This window comes from Quercus lobata, chromosome 4 (genome assembly GCF_001633185.2).
Source record: "Quercus lobata isolate SW786 chromosome 4, ValleyOak3.0 Primary Assembly, whole genome shotgun sequence".
NCBI lineage: Eukaryota > Viridiplantae > Streptophyta > Magnoliopsida > Fagales > Fagaceae > Quercus > Quercus lobata.
This window is the reverse complement of record NC_044907.1, coordinates 76,999,696-77,020,497: the sequence shown is the minus strand read 5'-3', so window position 1 is coordinate 77,020,497 and position 20,802 is coordinate 76,999,696. Positions and strand designations below refer to the sequence as shown.

Here is a 20,802-nt window from a genome sequence, read left to right as displayed (position 1 = left end):
GTGGACCATTTTCACTCAAAATTGAGGTCAAAATTTCTCTAAATAAAAAAAGAAATTGAGGTCAACATTCTTGCAGAAATTTGGGTACCAAAATGATGAAAATTTGAGATTAAGCTTTGTAATTGAGGCTAGACGCCTAGTGGCACTGTCTATAATGCTTCCATGGCCAAATGAGTTCTAAGATATGATACCATATTAATGTTGCAATTATAACTGGAACAACAAAGTCTATCTCTAGATAAGCAAGAGAAAAAAATTGCACCTACAATTCTACAAACCAAATTTTTAGGGTAGGAAAACATTATCATACTTCTCCTTTTAAAGAACATATAGGATATTACCTGCTTGTGCATCTTTTCCATCACCATCATGTTGTCTGTCATCTCACCATCTATCCTTATTCCTTAACCCAAGTCTAGTCACCATCTTCATGTGCTCTGGCCCATGATGTATCTTTCTCCTCCTTTGTGTTGGTCTATTGCATTGTCCTTATGTTGATAACCTAATCGACTCTCTTAATTTACCAACTAATCCTTTCATTCTTTCCTTTTTTTTGTTGGTGATGATTAATTTTTATTATCATGACAACACACCAATAAATTTTTTCGTAAAAAAAAAATCAATAAACCAATTTAAAATTTTCTATTTTGACGAGTTCAAGAGATTTTATTAGTTGAGTTACAGATAAAAAGCTAAGTTAAAAATTATAAAATTTTATCATTTTTTTTTAATAAAAAAATTGGTACTAAAATTATCTGGACCTCACAAAATTTATTAAAAATCCTTTGCAGCATGAGATATTTTCACTTTACTATGAATGATGTTCGTGAAAGTAGATATATATTAAGATTATCCTTCATTACTTTTTATTATTAGAATATGACACTAATGCTACATGTGGATAGTTTTACGGTTGATTTTTTTTTTTTTTTGGTCTCTTTTTTGGGGTCTTGGGAATAAGAAGCATAAAAAGTTAGAACTAGTTGACATTGGGATGATCCTTTTATTTATGCTTGTTTAGGCCCAATGAGTAGGAAGGGGTGCATTTGGGCCAAACCTTCATCTTTCTATTACAATTTCACATCCAAGTCTGAGCTAGATCTGTCGGAGCATATTACAGTAAATCTCTGGGTTGGGCTTTGCGTCATTGGCAGTCTAATGACTCTAATGTGTGGCCACTGGCCATAACATCAATCTAACCTGAAACCTTGAGCCCAACCCAGCCCCATCTTATGACAAAGTCTTTCTTCTTGGGTCATAACCCATAAGGTAGGGATTTCTTTTCGTCATTTATTTTTGAGACAGTTACAACATGTTGTTAATTCCATTGGTCAAATAATTTTCTTCCAAAACCTCCAAGCATTTTATATATAAAAAATGTGCAAATTAAGTTACAAAGCCCTTGGTCTTTTTGTCAACCTCAAATAATGTAGTAGTACTTCCTGTTCTTGTAAAGGAAAAGTTATGGATCTAAGTCCAACTCTGTATGAGATTTGTGAAGATTTATATAAAATTAAGGCAATATTAGAATTTATATCTACACCCCTCTCCTTGCCTCAAAGAATTATGCTCGCACTGAATATGCTTAAATCACCGTCACCATTATTTAAAAAGCTCAAGGAAGTTTTGATGTGTAACCTCTTGTAAATTTTTTTTTTTTTAGAAGAAATAACCTCTTGTAAATTTTTTTTTTGAGAAGAAATAACCTCTTGTAATTGATGTATATGTATCAATATATATATATATATATATATATTTTGAGTATAGGCTAATTTTAAGACAACAATTTTTATTCAAACATTTGGGTGTATTTGAGCTGCGCTAAATATGTCAGAAATTGAAGTATGAAAAATTTCACTCCAATGAAACATTAAAGCATCGATAGTTTGCTTGTCACTCGTTCGAGCAAAAATTTCACACTTTGCACGATTTTTCGTTAGAGAAAAAGGCTTTCACATTGTTAGAAATACTGAATGATTGTATTGTATTTCTCAAAATAAAAGAATATTCATGAGTGCCTTTATATAGGAGGCATATGAGTGTAGTACATAATAATGTGTGCAATACAAGTAATCTAGTTGGGCCTAAAGCCCACAACACTATACATGTTAACACACACCATGAGCAATGACAAAACCTTTGCCTTTGCATCCATGTGACAAACTGAAAAATCCTTAAATTTTACTCATTCATCTTGTGGTCCTAATGACAGTGAGATTGTTTTGAAATCACAAAGACCCTATCCAGTGACAATTGAATACTATTTTCATGGCAGGCTCACAAGAGGAGTTCAAGAGAATATCTATGTGTGAGATTGGTAAAGAGGCTTGAGACATCTAAAGAAAATGCACGGGGACTCTAAGATAGTGAAAAACTTAAAACTTCAGATGTTGATCTCTAGATCATGCAACAAACATGGACTATAGTGACGAAATTTTTTGTCAAGATATATCCTTTTTTCATTGCCTAAGACATATGGTGACAAAACTGCATTCGTCACGTAATCTTAATTACCAAATGTCCTGGTGAAGAAAATTTCATCACTAACATGTCTAAATTTTTTTAATAAAAAAATGATAGGTGAAGAAATTTTTTCGTCACCTAATATTTTTGTCACTAAGCATTATATTTAGAGACAAAATAAATTAGTTACCAATAATTTTAATTTTAAAAAAATGATAGATCCACACATGTATCAATTCCAAACAACAAAATTTATGACTTACTATCGCATTTTGAGGATTGTAGCTATATATAATGGGTTCTCCATCATGATTACATTTTCAAGGGATTCGATAATTGATCTGAAACCCTAACCTATCCTAACCCAAAATTATAAAAAAAAAAAAAAAAAAAATCACAAATGCCCCACACAACAAAACTAAACAAAAATATCACTAGAAAACCACCATCTACTACAGCCACAGTAAATTAGTTCAAAATTTTATAAGTTAAATATCTTTAAGCAAAGTTAAGCAAATCATTAATAGACTTATAATGAACCATACACATAGGACTCATATATATGGTGCTCATGGCTTCAAACCTAAAAACCCACAATATCAAAATTACAAGATAATAAGAAAAATTAACTAGGAATCAGTAAAAAGATATACCAATTAGAATAAAAAGCATGAGAGAGAGAGAGAGAGATTACTGATCTGTACAAGGCTGAGAGGCGTGAGGAGAGGGGAGAGAGAGAGAGAAAGTGATAGGGTATTGGGCTTTTTTACACCTAAAAAAAAAATAATAATAATGAAAAAAATTGGTTACTAAAAAAAATTTCAATACGTGCTCAAAAATTGGCATTGCGTGCTAGTATTTGTAACAGATAGGTGATGAAAAATTTTTTCAACACCAACGATACCTAAATCTTAATATTGGGTGATGAATTTAGAATTTCGCCACCTTTGGTAAGTATCCCTAGATCTAACTTTTTGAGGCAAAATATTTCATCACCATAGACACCTGTAGGGTCCGCACCATTTTTCATGACCTATAGTGATGAAAGAAATATTTTGTTACCAATTTGAATATCTTTAGAGACGAAATATTGATTTCATCACCAGTTTTATATAAATTTCTTATAGTATTTGGTGACAAATTCTTCTTTTCCTCACTGATTTCATCACCATAGTTCACTTTTGTTGTGGTGTCTAAATTTGGGGAAATTAGGATGAAGCAGGATGATAATTTTGATGAATTTCATGATAAACTCAATGCCATAGTCAATTTGATTTTCAACCTAGGAGAGAGAATCCCTAAACTTAGAATTGTGAGAAAAGTCATGAGGTCTCTTTTTGAGAGGTTCCATCCAAAAGTCACAAACATAAGGAAAATAATGATTTTAACAAAATCAAGATTGAAGAACTTGTGTGATTCATATCCAAGCGTATGGGATGTTTTCCCCTCAACCTAGAGAAATCTCTAACCTTAAAAACTTTGTAAGAAGAGGTGAGTGCCTCCTCTAATGAGTAATCTTTAGAGGAGGAAGTAGTATTTCATGCAAAAAAGTTTTAAAAGGATAGCTGACGTACACAACGATGAATCTAGTGATGCTCACACAAATTTTGCAATTTCGACTTAGAGTCTATTTGGTTCGGGGGATGCAAAAGTGAGAGGATAAAAAATAGGGAGGAGATGGAAGAATGGAAGGATAGAAGATATTTTAGGGTATGTTTGGTAACTATTTTCCCCCCTTATTTTTTGTTTCCAAAAACAATTTTCTATTTTTGAGACTAAAAAACTTGTTTGGCAACTTAAAATAGACAGAAAACAAAAATTGTTCTCAAAACTCAATTTATGAAAGAAACTAAAAACATGTACAAAGTTGTTTTCAGTTTCTAATTTTCAAAAGTCAATGAAAACACATATTAATTTAATGAATTTGTCTCATTTAATGAGTTAGCATTGGAGTTCAAATCCTAGTAACAATATATTTTAGTTTTTTCTTCAAAAAACTATTTTTTTTTTTAAATTTCAACTAACCAAACATGTTTTTGATTTCAAAAATACAAGAAAATTGTTTTTTTTTTTTAATTTATATTCCCAAAAACAAGTTTTTGAAAATAGAAAACAAAAAATGTTACCAAACATAACCTTAGTTTTCTTTCTTGGTGTTTGGTTGGGAGGATGAAAATATAAAGGAGTGGAAAACTCATTTGTTTGGCTGAGAAGAAAAATGAGAGGGTAGAAAATATATTTGTATAAATTTACTCCCATGTCCCTATTACATAATATAAGAAATAATTTTTTTTAGTCATTAAATAAAAAAATTACCACTTCTATTTAATATATATATATATATATATATATATAGAATTAGAGGTGAAAGCCACCATTGATTTAAAAGGAAAAAAAAAAAAAAAAAAACCAGAACCCACTGTTTGATTTAAAAAACACGGCAAAAAAAAAAAAAAAAAAAAAAAAAAACTGCAACAAAAATTTTAATGCATAGTGGGAGGGATAGTTTGGGTGTTTTGTCAAGATTCCTTTGCTTAAATATCTCAAAATTAGAGAGATAGTATTTTGGTGGGCCTAGGAAGAAAACACTTTGGTCTCATCAAAATCTCCTGCCCTTTTCCCCCTTTCTCCCATTTTCTCTACTATTTTCTCCCCACTCCCCCTTTCCATTACTCCTAAAATCACCCCAACCAAAAGGGGGCCTTAAATTTAAAATTTGGAACATTTTCAATCTAATATAAATTTTGTAGTTACAGCATGCAGTCTAGAAATGTTTTGTAGAAGCCATAATTTGATGCACAAGAATTTTATTTTATTTTTCCTCTGTTATGAATTTTCTTAAACGACAGTTGTTAAAATTTTTCTATAGTACATCAAGTTTGAAACATATAACACCACCAATGTAGCTACTTTTAGTGGTGTTCATGATGAACAACAAAATCTACATCTTAGCAGCAATCCATCTTTACAAAAACAATTGCACAGCTCAAATTCCTTCATTAGATCTCTATAATGATTCACAATTAGAGAAGTAAGAAAGCTCTTAGTTTTGACCTTGTTGAAATGAAACTAATGATCACTTCCACATCTAACTCAATTTTAAGCCATTTGATGTTCAACTAAGTCGTAAATTCAAAGCTACCAATTACATCCGCAAGAAAAAAAAAAAAAAATCACATTTTCAATGAGAATAATAATTAATTAATGGTTGTGAAATTTAGGGTCCGTTTGGTAGTTGATTCCAAACATTGTTGTTTAAAATGATGTGAAAACTGTGTTTTAAAAAATGTTGTTGAAACACGTGTTTTTAGTGTTCATAAAAAAAAAAAAAAAAAGTGTTTGGTATCATGGTTTAAATAACATGTTTCAGTGTTCGAAAAATATAAATATGTGTTTGGTATATGTGTGTTGCATTTAAAAAAAAGCTGACACCTTGTACAAAATAAAATTTTTTACTAGAGGAGATAGAAGAAATATATTCCCATTGCCCTTCTTTTAATCAGTGTTCCTTTTTCCCTTCTCTTCCCTGAGAGCAGAAAACCAAACCCATGCCGTCAACCACCTTATCTCCATTGACTCAGCAGCCAATCCATGGTTGGGCTTCACATTCCTTGGAGCTCATCTCCACTGTCAGCACTCCAAGACCCAACATCGCATCAAGATATTCTTGCCGCCAAAGCCAACGTAAGAGGGTGCCACTTCCTCATCGACAACCTGTGGGCTTGTTGCAAATCCAGGTTCGAATCTCACTTCCACTTTGTTTGAAAGGAGCAGGGGCTTCTACAACAGGGGTTCTAATTTAGGGGCTTTTATTGGAATATGCACAGCCTGGCCCTAAAAAACGGTGTCAGCCGAACCGTCACATACAGGTTCGAGTGAACCTTGTCTGACTCTTCTAGGTCCTTGGTGTCTCACCTCACCGCTAGTAAGTCCGCTTGACAGAAATCCGGGCAACCGAACGTTAAGGTAAGACAAAAGTGGGCTGCCGACCATCAAAGCGCTTGAGGAATCTTGGTAGCTAGTGTAAGAGGGCACATAACCAAAGATTAGATCGGACACTCTCAATTGCCCATCATAATGTACGAATATTTCCGAACATAGACGAAGTTGAGCTCCTGAGTCCATATCACACTTGGATCTAGTAGAAATTTTTAAGAAACTGTAGTGAGAAATAATGAATGAGTCAATGAAAAATGTATATGAAAACAACAATAAGAACACACCAAATGTTAAAGAGAAAAAAACTTAAAGTGCAAAGTATGCATGGTGGGGTTATGTTAAGGAGTCGAAAAAGAAAGTATTGACCTATATGAAGAGGAGAGGTGGGTAGGTAAGTTCGCCATTCAGCCAATTCCCGCTCACTCTCATGAACTCCCTCACAGAGTTCCTATTGGAGTCAGGAAGACAGGATATCAACCTAACCATAGTGTTTCAGGTTTGAAGGTAATATGCATGCTTCAAGCTCCCCCGAATAGCATACAAGAAGCTAATATCATGATGGGTAAGGTTGAGGTCATAAAATCGGTTAAGACACCCTACACAACTAACTAGCCTATAAAAGTTGGGTAAACTTTGGTCGGGGCTAAGCCCGTAAAAACTAAGGGTTATAAGCAACAAAGGATCTACTGGAAATCTAACCCCATCCTCTAATATAGACATTAAAGGGAAAAATACTACATGTGGTAACCTTTGGTCTTTTATGTCTCCCTTGTGACAGTATGATATGTTCACATCACGAGGGATATTGAACCTTGCTTTGAAGGATTCTACGACTGCATCAGTTCTTAAAAGATATGAAAAACCCATTTTTCGTATCAAGTTTACTAAGAAATAGATAAAGGGAAGAGGACTTATTGAGTAACTTTGTGATGACAAGAATAGTCTTGGAATGAATTTAAGGGCTCGTGAAGAAGGAAGAAATAAGGCTCTGAACTTGAAAAGAACTAAAGAAAAGAATAATGTAAACTGTGTTAGTATTTAAAGGAGTAAATGTCATTTAATGCAACTGCCATAATTAATACAGACCGTTGTTTCTTTTCATGTGCGTCTTGGCAATTGAAGCATCAGTTCATCACAACCGTTCGATATAATGAATATTGCCATGCGTGCCCCATAGGTGAGATGTCATTTTTGTTGTATTGACTGATTGACGTTTGATCTTCCTGTGAGAGATTGCGAAAATTCCTCAAAAAGAGATTTTGATACTTGTAAGGGCACCTCTCTTTTGGGTAGTGGTGTGGAGTCGCCACTTATTTTTTTATACAAAAAAATAAGAAAAAATTAAATACAAATTACAAGTCCAAAATACTTTGAATATCATTGATTAAATAAAGAAAAATACAGTTTGGTAAATTAACCTTACAAGGCTTTGGGTCCTAGTTACAATCTATGCTAAAAAATACAAAACTTTGGTCCTAGTTACAATCTACCAAAATTAAAAAGACAAAACACTAATCTACCTATCCAAAAATCCAAGCTCAGGAGTTAGATTACGGAATGGGATGGTGTTAGGCACCCATTCCGCCCAGACAGAGTCTGATCTTCTAAACTCTAATGACCAATATACCCTTTTTGCATGATGTTGAATGATATGTTGAACACGCATAACAGACACTTGACAAAAATTAATCTAAATAAATAATCCTTATGGATGTGTCCTCTATTTCAAGAAAATTCAGATCTGTTTTGAAAATTAAAATAATGAGACTTGTTTTTTTTTTTTTTTTAAATCAGATATGTTTTTATGTAAAAGAAATAATAAGATTTTGTTAAAAAAATCAGATTTATTTTTGTGTAAATTTAAAAAAATGATTTTATCAAGAAAAAAAATAGATCTATTGTTTGACACAAATAAATAAAAAAAGACTTTTGAAAGAGGATCCACATTTGTGAGAAAATTTATTATGCATGCATTATCACATATTAATAAAACTTTAAACTAACTTTCAATCCCTTCTTTTAAATTTCAAAATTTGCAATTTTATAACAAAGAAAACTTTTTAGAAAAAAATCAGATCTGTATCTAATGAAAGTACAAATCAGTTTTGAATTTAGAAAAAATCAAATCTGAAAATACAAATCAGTTTTGTGTTAAAAAAAATCAGATCTGAAAATACAGATTAGTTTTGAATTTAGAAAAAATCAAATTTGAAAATATAGATCAGTTTTGTGTTAAAAAAAAATCAAATCTGTATTTAATAAAAGTACATATCAGTTTTGAATTTTAAAATAATCTTTGATAGTCATTAGTAGATTTTGAAACTTAAGAAAAAGAATTACAATAAACAATAACATGTTAAAGAAAATTCTAGCAAACTATCTAAGCATGGTAATTATATATTAAGAACAAGACATGATAAAACATGCTAAACATATTCATGCATCAAACAATAACAATAATTAATGGAAGAAGAAAAGAAAGAAGAAAAACGGAATACCTCTTGCATGAGCGTACTCTTCTAATGAAAGACTATTTTAGAAATCAAAGAAGTTTGTTCACCTCTTTGAAGTCTAAAATAATTTACTTACAAAAAAGAAGTTCCTAAAGCAAAAGCCTCTAGAACGTCTTTAACGTAAAGGGACTTGAAAAATCAAAAGAGAAGAGCCCCTGATTCTAATTTGTTTCCTTTATTTATAGAGATTAGGTGCTTAAAAAATGAGATTAGATATGATTTGGAATGCGTCCTTATCTCTAAAAAGTTGAAAAAGATAGGCTTTATCTCAATCAGGAGGTCTCCGGGCCTCTAAGAGTGCTGAATGGCCTTCATGGGTGCCAAGCCTGCATTTGAATTTTGGTCCAATTTGGACTCCATTTTTGAGGATTTTTGAGCCAGGAATTGCACCTAGACGCATTTTTAATCTGTATTCTAAAAATTAATCCATTTTTCTTGATATTCAGGTCATTAAAGTGATAATTATCTTGTAGATAAATATTCCAAAAAGTCTTAATTATCCACAATTTCTTTGTTATCTGATTATCCACTTTGTTCCCATGCATGCAAGTCTATTTTTGACACTAACCAACAACCAACAACCAATCACAAAATTATTTAATTAATTTTAATTGTCTAATCAATCAGAATTAATTTAAATTAATCATGCATGGTTAGTTCCACCCAAACAAAATGCATACATACCGTGAAAATTCGATCATGTGATATCTTTCAATCTGACAGTCCAATTTGGAAATCGGACATATCGTCGACCGTTAAAATCTCAAGATCATTTTTATGATGTGAAATGAATGAATTAATGCATGTAATGCAACTCTAAATTTTGGGTATATGAATGGTCACTCTAGTCATCTCCTAAGATTAAATTATGGGTGTAAAATCGAGTGTCTACACTTCTCGAGACATAACAGTCATTTTTTTTTAAATAGCCGATCACCAAAGCAATTATCCTTGATCCTATTTCCACTTTATGAAAACAGGATCGTGGTGGGCTATTGTAGGGGTCTTGGGCTAGGTGATCGGTACCGGCCCCACAGGATTGGGGTTGGCCCGAATCCTGTGGGGATGGGCCCAACCCAACAATAAGTGTATTAGGATCTGGAGAGCAATACTCAGTGAACTCGTTAAGTGTTCGGTCACATCTCGGCCCACTACTAACCATCAAGATAGTACGAAATTAACGAGGAAGTAGAGAAGTTTAGATAGTCACCGAGCACTAGAAGTGCTTTTAGGAAGTCCTTGTCGAGCACTATTTGGCGTTTGGAACAAGTTTCAAGAGAATCCTTAGAAGATGTGATAATTCCTTGGGATTCTGGGTGAAGGTGGGATTGCATGGAACTTGGGGAAACGGTAATGATTTGAACCCCACTCAAAAGAGATTATATAGGGGGGGAGAGGAAGTAAGCAAGAGGTGAGTAAAAAGGGAGGAAAAGAGTAAACACTAGGAGGGAGGACAAAAGAACTGAGAGAGATACACGAGAGAGGAGAAGAGGCAAGCTTTAAGATTAAGAGAGTTTTTGGGCTAGCAGCCACCAAAGTGCTTGTAGTTGGGCTATTTAGGCTTTGCTTGAGGCTAACCCATAGGACTGTGAGGAATCCTATCAAAAAATAGATTTGGAGCCCAAATTCGCCCTCATACTTATCTACGTTAGCAAGGTTGGGGCATTACAACCCCATAGCATATGTTGGGATTACTTGGATGATTGCTAAATATCTGGGATTACCATCTCTGGTTGGGACAGAAAAAAAGGCAAGGTTTAACTATATTAAGGAGTGAGTTTGGAAAAAATTGCAGGGTTAGTAGTGTAAATTATTATCATACGCCTAACCCTACAATTTTTGCCAAACTCGCTCCTTAATATAGTTGAAGCTTGCCTTTTTTCTCTCCTAACTAGAGATGGTAATCCCAGATATTTTATATAATGTTTAATTTCTTGCACCCCTAAAACTCCTTTAATCATTTCCTTTGTATCCTTCTTGGCCAATTTGTTGAAAAAAATCGTTGTCTTGTTTTTGTTTATTTTTTGGCCTAAAGTTGACTCATAGGTTGAAAGAATTTGCATTACTTCTCACATTCATCAAGTGTTGCTTTGTAGAATAGCAAGCTGTCATTTGCAAATAATAGGTGAGTTAATTTTGGCCCTCTTTTGCAAATAGAAAAACTAGTTATCTCTCCCCATCTTACAGCTTGGTTTATTATCCAATGCAGCCCTTCCTTGCATAACAAAAAGAGAAAAGGCAAAAGCGGGTCTCCTTGCCTAATACCCCTTGTTGGTAGAATCATTCCTCTGGGCTCGCCATTAGTAAGAATGGAGTAGGTAACCATCTTCACACACACCATGATAAGCCCTATCCATTTTTCATTAAAGCCTATCTTTCTCATGAGTGCTTCTAAAAAAGACCACTCTACCCTGTCGTAGGCTTTGCTCATGTCAAGTTTAAGTGCCATGAAGTCGAAGTTACCTATATTGTGTTTTTTCATGCAATGTAGTGTGTCAAAAGGAATCAGAATATTGTCAGATATTAGCCTATCTTTAGTAAATGCTGATTGGTGTTCTGTAATGATTGCTGGTAGAATTTTTTTCAACCTGTTTGCTAGCACTTTACAGAAAATCTTGTAAAGGACATTACAGAGAATTATGGGTCTAAACTCATGAACATATTTAGGACTATTGTTCTTTGGAATTAATGTAATGAAAGTGTGGTTAATCGGGCTAGGTAAAGTACTTGAATTGAGTCATGAATGGACTGCTTGAGTTACATCACTGTTTAGAACAGGCCAGAAATGTTGGTAGAAGAGGGGAGGCATCCCATCTAGTCCAAGTGCCTGGAGTGGGTCCATCTGTTTCAGTGCCACTACTACTTCACTCGCGAGGAAATTTTTTGTAAGTTGGCTATTCATTTCATTAGTGATTACAGGTTGAATTTGATCTAGCACACAGTCATTGAGATTCAGCCTTGATGAAGAAAATAGAACTTGGTAGTAATTCACCAAAATTGTAGATATGTCACTTGGCTGGTCATGCCATAAACCCTGATCATCCTTAGTTCCCAGGATTTTATTTTTCCTATGTCACTGTGTTGCCCAACTGTGAAAATTGAAAGTTCAAAAACGTGTACAAAAACACCTTTGAACGTTTAGACCCCCAAATTACAACTTAATCAATTCAAGCAATATGTCAAACAACTAGTGTGCGGAAACTTAACATATGCTATCATGCGAAATTGATTAAATACTATCTAAGCCATAACAGATTAAAATCCACAGCAGATAAATAAAAGGCAAAGATAGAGAGGAAGGAAGATGCAAACACAAAGACAACACGCGATGTGTTATCGAAGAGGAAACCGAAGCCCTCGGCGTAAAACCTCTCCGCCGCCCTCCAAGCGGTAATCAATCCACTAGAAAATACAGTTGGGATACAAGGATAGCAATAGACCCTCCAAGCCTAATCTACCCAGTGCACCTAAGCCCTCCAAGCTTCTTGCTCCAACGAGGTTGCGCCGAACCTTTTTCTTTTCTAGCTTTCCGGATTCCGCTACTAGACCGTAGCATCAACCAATAAAGATTGGCTCCTTCCTAACTGCTTCCCAGAAATCCAAACAGCAGTCTCACAATGATGATGATGGTGAGAACCTGGTTTGGTATAATGCCTCTCAAGGATTTGACAATGGAGAGGAAGAGAGTTGAGGAATTTGAAGAGTCTCTAAGGTATAGATTGTGGGTGAAACAATCTGGTTTTTCTTTAGGGTTTCTCTCTCAAAATTCTCTCTGGAAGCTCTCTTTCAATCGTGGGTAATAGGGGTATTTATACTGGAGTGGAGAGGAATGTGAAACGTCAGGTTTTTACAAAACAGGGGTGGCTCGCGGCTTGACCTCGCGGCTTGACTAAGTCGCGAGATCCAGTCGCGAGATAACCGTATGGCCAGTTGTCCTGTTTTGTCCTGTAGTGCTCCAGCTAGCATGACTGTTCATCTTCCAGCACGCTTGGCACGTGTGCAGCTTCTGGCGGCTTGCAGCCGCGAGTCACCCGCGAGTCCCAGCCGCGACACTCTGTTTTCTTGCACACTCTTGAGCAAACTTCACTCTATCTCACTCACTACCCTTACATCAAACCCACCTAAATACAGGGTTACTAAATGCTGAATTACAAGCAAATTTGGCACGGAATAAAGCCAATAAGATGGTTGAATAAATTCAACCTTACAAAAATATTTTGTGTTACTATCACCTTGGCTGACCCACTTCACACGTGATCTTTGGCTCCACATCTGAGCCTCTCTAAGCAGCACATTAATCTCAATTTTCAGCTCCCTAATTCGAGAATTATCTCCATTTTGCATAGACTCAATCTCGGCTTGAGCAAGCAATTTTTTTTTTTCTTTTTTCCAGTTCTTTCCGTACATTGCCAAAACAGTTTTGATTCCAACACGCGAGATCCTTGCCACACTGTTTTACTTTTTTTAAAACTTCATTGTTAGAATTCAGGTTGAAAGACTGTCTCCTTGTTACCTTAATAGTTTCACCATAGCGAGAGTCGAAGAGCCACATTTCTTCAAACCAAAATGGTTTTTGTTGAGTTGGATAGTCAATACCCGAGGGATTGATAAGTAATGGGTAGTGATCCAATGAATCACACCTTAGATGTTGAACACGGGTACCTGGGTATTTAGGGAGCCAATTATTGGTAGCTAAGCCTCTATCTAACCTCTCCCATATTAAGTGACCATCCGCATAGTGTCGACTCCATGTGGATTTTTGATCGACAAATCCCAGATCAAGGAAGCCACACTCATCTGTTACTTCACGAAAAAGTTGCCTTTGATTATGGTTTCGAATTGCACCTCCTAGTTTTTCATCCTGCTTCAAAATTTCATTAAAATCCACTACACATAGCTAAGGGATATTTGGGTGGGAGTTTAAACTTCGAAGCTTTGCCCATGCCTCTTGCATGTCTCTAGTTCACCATAAAAGCCAGTAAATCGCCATTCCTCCTCAGTATCTTTGTTTATCAAAGCATCAATATAGTACTTGGACAAATCCACCACCAAAAGGTTAACCATGGACTTCAAGAAAAGAACCAAACCTCCGCCTTGTGTACTTCTCTCCACCACCCACTTATGTTCAAAATTATAATTTCTTTGTAACCAATCTAGGCTTGTTTCGTTTGCCCATGTTTCGGTTATAAACATGACAGAGAGATCTTATGCCTGAATTAATTCACTGAGCTCTTTCCCTGTATGTTGGTTTCCAAGCCCATGATAGTTCCAAACTAATAGGCTCATTGCTCTTGGCAAGGTTGTTTAATAGCCTCCACCAATTTGATTGAAGAGGAGACTTCCACCACTGAAACCTTGAATTTATTGTTTGGTAACTCCGGCGAAGAATCAATTGCTTTCTTTGTCCGTTTTCCCTGTATTGCCAACGAGCCATTTGTGTCAAAATTCTCCAAGCAGACTGGCCTCTGAAACCTTATCCACGTTCCCTGTTTTGGTAAAGGCTTAGGATTTGGCTTGAGGTTGTAAATTCCGGGTGAAATAGATGGATGAGCAGCCTTAGAATTTTGAATTGCCACGTCAGATACCTGATTTACCATAGGATACAAGGGTTGATTAGGGCTCCCCTGTTTGTGGAGACTTGGAGTGTTGCTAGTCACGTGATCAAATTTGTGTAAATCTCGGTCAATCTCTGCCAAGTTGGAAATAAAGTCACGAGCCAGTCGTGATCTTCACTGTGTTGAGCTTTTCTTCTTCAAACTCTCACACTCAACTCTTACATTAAATCTCCTACAAACATACAGGGAAAAAATTGAATAAAATACAATTAAATTTGACACAGAATTAAAGCTAACATAAACATAATTGTAAATTCCAACTTTACAACAACCAATTTTGGTAATTTGAGCTTCCATTATTTTACAACAAATTTAACTGAATATGGATTTCTATTTGCATTGAGGGGGGGGGGGGGGGGGAATTAGTATGTCTAGATTTGATTGAAGTGGGATCTAGGCTTTTTATTTTATTTTTTATGGTTGAGAACAAATGTTTACATTTGATTTCTTTCTTACACAGATACTGTGAAAAATTATGTGGTAGCTTGAGTGAAGAAATTTATCAGAAAATGACCACAGAGTTGAAGAAATTCGAGAAAGACCCTCTGATTCATGCAGTGCTGGTTCGTTTTTCATTTTTTTAAAGTTTTCCCTTTTTCTTATAAGGCATATACTATGTTCACCGTAGCCTATATGAGTTTGATAGTATCCAGGCTTTGTAAGTATGAATTTGATTGTCTTACACAACTTAAGTGAAATATAGAGAACTATGTTACTTACTCATTTAGAATATGAGCCACTATCTCTTACAATCTTAGAATAGAGGAGAAAAACTATACCCGTTTATAATTTTGTTTAGTGTTAGCTGGTTTCATTGTTTTCTGATTTTGTCCAAAATCTTTGAATACGTCATTTGTTGCCGATTTGGGTTTTTAATAATTCTTATTGTTTTACGAAGGATATTAAACATGTACATGGCTTGGTTGTTGTTGTTGTAGTATTAAACATGAGTATAGAAAATATTGTAATAGTTATGTGAAAAAGATTTATTGAAGTGGGTGAAACTAATGGTTTGTTTGAATTGATGAGGAGGGAGGGGGAATAGTGGGGAGTAGAGTAGAGTTGGTTGGAAATTAGCCTACTATTTGGCCAACTCTACTCTACTTCTCCTTACTCCCCCTCCCTCCCCCCTCAATCCAAACAATGCATAAAAGATAGAAGAGAGTAGGAATGGCATGCATAGAATAATACATATGGCTCTTACAGGATTTAGAGTGCACTCATCTTTGTGTGTATTTGACGCCGAGAAAGTGATGTGCTGTGATATGAATTAGAACTAAATGGGATGTGAGTTTCTTAGAACAAATTGATAGGTGATTAGACACCTTTATAAAGAACTCAAAGTTCTCAAGAAAAGCTCTCAAAGGCTTATTTCATTCATATATCAAAACTAGTTACAAATGGGATACCAATTGGTATTTATACAAACTGTTTTGACTTTACAACCACTTGATTCAAAACAACCACTTGATTGGCTCAAAACCAGCCTAATTTCTATTGGTCTAAGCTGTGTTAACTAACTAACTTTTTATGTAATTAGTTACAAGTGAATCCTATTAGCTGTTGCACAAATAACAACTTGTAGCTTGTTGATGCTCCTGCATTAGTATTAGTGGGTATTTTGGCATCCAGCATATGTGTGTGTGAGTAAGATGATCAACATAAAGTTTTAATGTGTTTCGCATGGTTTTTAGTTTGGTAAGTGGTTAACTTATTCATAATTAAGGCCAGTACCTTGTAATGGTGCTGGTTAGATGGTTGGTTTTGGTTTGGCTTTTGATTTTTTTATCTTTAATTTTTTTTTTTTTTGTGCTTTTATTGTTGTTACTGTTACAGTTTTTAATTCATCGGTTTTCCAATTTCCATTTTGCTGGCCTCTTGGATAAGGATATATACCACTGGCAAGGAACAATTGTGGGTCCTGCAGAAAGTCCATTTGCTGGGGGTTTGTTCCTTGTACACCTTCACTTCTCACCAGATTAACCAGACGGGCCACCCAAGGTAAAAACTCACGTCTCAATGTCCTTGTTTAATACCTTATGTGTGTCGCTGTCTGCAGGGTGCATCTCTTCTCACATAGCATAATTGTTTTCACTACTTGAAATAGGGGTAATTACAGATAACACACTTGAGGTTAGGTCCATTTCTACTTTGAGAAATAATTACAATATGTTGCTAATCCCGCAGTTCGAACTCTTTCCCTCTAGACCTCCAAGCACTTTGTGCATGGGGAGGTGCCAATTCAGCTACAAGGTCTTTGGCTGAAAAAAAAAAACCAACAACAACAACAACATTACAATTTAATTGTTGAATGTTGGACATAAAACTTCTGACAATTTTTTAGTGGGATGAGTGTGAATTTGCCTCACAATTGCATGTTTGATTGTGAGCGCTGGTTATTGGCTGTCTTCTACCTACTTGTCTCTTTTGTGTTAACTTAAGAACTGCACTTATCGGATTTGGGATTGAAATGCATGTTTCCAAATACCTATCAAGTTTTATGAATTGCAAAGCCTGCCATCTTACTCTAGCGTCGAGCATTTAGCATATGAACATATTTGCAAATTCATCAAGTTGGAACTTATTTCTTTTTTTGGGGGGGGGGGGGGGGTTTGGGTGTGTGTGACATTCATAATACGTTACTTTGGGTGTTTTATGGTCACATGAACTCTGCATATTTGTGCAATGGACAGGTTTCCTTCAAGACAAAGGTTTTCCACCCTAACATTGACAGCTATGGTACAATCGGTCTTGACATTCTCAAAGAGAAGTGGAACCCTGACCTTAGCATATCCTGGGTAATGTGCTTCTTTGTTTGATGGGCATCAATATTTCTTACTAATTGTTACATGTGATACAATATTTTAGGTATTTTCACTATTCTGTACATTTTTTGGCTACCATCCCCTGTAAGGCTTGGAGTTGGCAATAGTATGCATAATAATTTTGCATTTTATAGAAGCCCAATTATATAGGTTTTGTCTTTTTTGCTCAACAATATTTCGATTTGTGATTAATTTTGTAATGTGCTTGCAGGTCCTCCTCTCAATATTTTCACTGCTGGCAGATCCAAATTTTGATGATCCTCTGGTGCCTGAGATTGCTTACATGTATAAGACTGACAGAGTGAAGTACGAGACTACTGCCCGATCCTGGACCAGAAGTATGCCATGGCCTAGGATTATTGGACCCAGAAGACTGCTGAAGACTCCCTACTGAGTTCCTATATACCAAAAACTGCCTACTTCAACTGTTTGTCAAGAAAGTCTTATTATATGCCAAAAACTTACCTGCCATGATGTGTCGTTCTCCTCCTTTAATGTTGGTCTATTGCATTTGCCTTATGTTGATAACTTAATATTAAGAGCCTTAGATTCATTTTCTTTTTGTTGGGTATATATATATAATCTTATAAATACAAGAGGATTAACAACTTATGGTGCTTACTTGATGATAATTACTTTTTATTATAAAAAAAAAGACATCGATAATTTAAAAAAAAAATATATATATATATATATATATATATTAGTTTTTTATGTAGGAGAGTTTGAATCTAGCCAACACTTCTAGATAGTCTTCTTGTCACATACCAAAAAAAAAAAATCCCTAAATCTAATTTAAGTTTTTCTATTTTGACAAGTCTATAGAGATTTTATTAGTTGAGTTATAAGTAAAGCTAAGAATTTATGTGGTAAACTATATTTTTTAATAAAAATAATGGTAATAAAATTATTTGGAACCCACAGATTTTATTAAAAATCTTTTGTAGTGGCATATTTTCACTTTGCCATGAATGGTATCTGAGGCAATAATAGGTATTAAGATCATCCTACATTACTTTTCATTATCAAAATAAGACAGTAATTTTACGTGTGGACTGTGGATGGGTTTATCAATTGTCATTTAGCAGGTTGATTTTTTGTTTTTTGTTTTTTGGGTCTTCGAAATAAGAAGCATAAAAGTTTAAACTAGTTGACGTTGGGATGGTCCTTTTATTTACGCTTGTTTAGGCCCAATGGGTAGGAACTACGAAGGTCCGATTCTTCATCATTCTATTACAATTTCGCATGCAGGTCTGAGCTAGATCTTCAGAACATATTACAGTACATCTCTGGGTTGGGCTTTGCTTCATTGGCAGGCTAATGTGTGGCCATAAAATCGACCCAACCTCAAATTTTGAGCCCAACCCGGCCCGACTTATGACAAAGTCTTTCTTTTTGGGTCACAACTCATAAGGTAGGGAGGGATTTCTTATAAAGGAAAAGTTATGGATATGAGATTTGTGAAGGTTTATATAAAATTAAGGCAATATTAGAATTTATATCAGCAACCCCCTCTTTGCCTCAAAGAATTATGCTCGCACTGAATATGCTTAAATCACCTTCTTTTTTTTTTTTTTTGGTTAACTGGAAAATATATTAGCTTAAACAGAGGATGCAGCCAAGTCTGCACAAAGTCTTGGGAGATAAGTTCCCAACAGATCAGATTCCAACAGAGAAATAATACAACTGGGAGGTGAGTTTACAAAAGAAATATCCACATCACAATTTTTAGACCCCAAGCGAGCAAGGGCATCGGCACAGCAGTTAGCCTCCCTGAAGCAGTGCCGTATGCTTAAATCACCTTCACCATTATATAAAAAGCTCAAGAAGGTTTAAATGTGTAACATCTTGTTATTGATGTGTATGTATCAATGTTTTTGTTAGGTTTTTTATTTTATTTTATTTATTGGGGGTAAGTATAGGCTAATTTGAAGACAACATTTTTTATTCAAACATTTGGGTGTATTTGATTTATTGTAAAAGTTTGCCAAGAGCTGCACTAAATATCTCAAAGAAATTGTAATATAACAAATTCCACACCAATGAAATATTAAAGCATCTATAGTTTGCTTGTCACTCGTCTGAGCAAGATCACGCGAAATTTTATCTATTTTTACTTGGACTAGGTGTATTGCTGGGTTTTTAACAAACTATTGCACCTATATAAATCACACTTTGCATGAATTCTCATCAGAGAAAAAGGCCTCCACACCATGAGCAACACGAAAACCTTTGCCTTTTCTGCCTTGTGCCAAACTGAAAATCCTTAAATTTTATTCATTCGTCTTGTGGTTCTAATGACAGTGATAGTTAGATTGTTTTGAAATCACAAAGATCCTATCCAGTGAGTTTTTGTAGTAAATCTTCATGAAAGTCTTGAATATAAATTGTCAGGGTCATATTTTCTATGTAATTGGCTAATTATTTGACAAAACACATTTTACTTGTAATTTGGTAGATCTAAGTTGGTTTTAATGTATAAAGTAGTATGTAGTTCAAACATAACAAATCATATCATTAAACACATTTTACTTGTAATTTGGTAGATATAAGTTGGTTTTAATGTATCAAGTAGAATGTTGTTCAAACATAACAAATCATATCATTAAAGACATGAAGGTTGATCCAAGAAACAAGTGAAAAAAAAAAAAAAAAAACTGTTTCATTAAATCTCGACACAAGTTTGATAGATGCAACTATCGAAGATGAATGGAAAAGCTCAACACAAGCTTGATCTACAATTTCAGAAATCTCAGACTTGAAATACAGCCCATGATGACTTGAATAGTTAGGATTTCTCTTCTTACAACCCTAGTCATATATAAGGCTTATTTTAAAAGTCATTAGACACGAAAACAGAGACCTAGAACTCATACACTCTGTAAGAAGTTATTGCGATTGTGCACTTTAGGGTTTTGTAACCAAGTGCTTCCTAATCTTCATTATTTATGAAGTGAAGAACTTTGTAGTCAACAACAATCAATCAAATTGTTGGAGTTAGTCATGTACTGGGATTAGTACAAATAAGTTAGTCACAAATTGGAGATTTGTATAACAAAGGAAAGAAGACTATTACAAGATTAAGTTCGATTGGGAATTAGAGTGAAGATTCAACTGTAAGTTGGTATTTTGGGATATGCCAAGGTAGTGGTAAGAATCCTCATACTAGTAACTGCTTGAGTATTGATTAGTGAATTTTTGGGAGTAGTGACCTTAAATTCACCCGATGGGAGTTTTCGCCTTGCGAGAGGCTTTCCTCATTTGTCAACAAATCATCGTGGCAATTTAATTTCCACTGTATTTAGTTTTTTTTTTTTTTTTTTTGTGATTTGTTGGTGTCTCCATGATTTGCATGTAATTTGACATATTTAATCAACTTGGGTAATTGAATTAATTAACTAGAGTCAATCTATCTTAACCCAACATAATTAAAATAGTAATGATTGA

The 20,802-nt window shown here is 34.7% G+C and overlaps 1 pseudogene; it reads left to right on the top strand.

The window, feature by feature from the left end:
• Nucleotides 1-15,020: 15,020 nt before the first annotated feature.
• On the top strand, nucleotides 15,021-17,889 carry LOC115987350 (annotated as a pseudogene).
• Nucleotides 17,890-20,802: the final 2,913 nt, after the last annotated feature.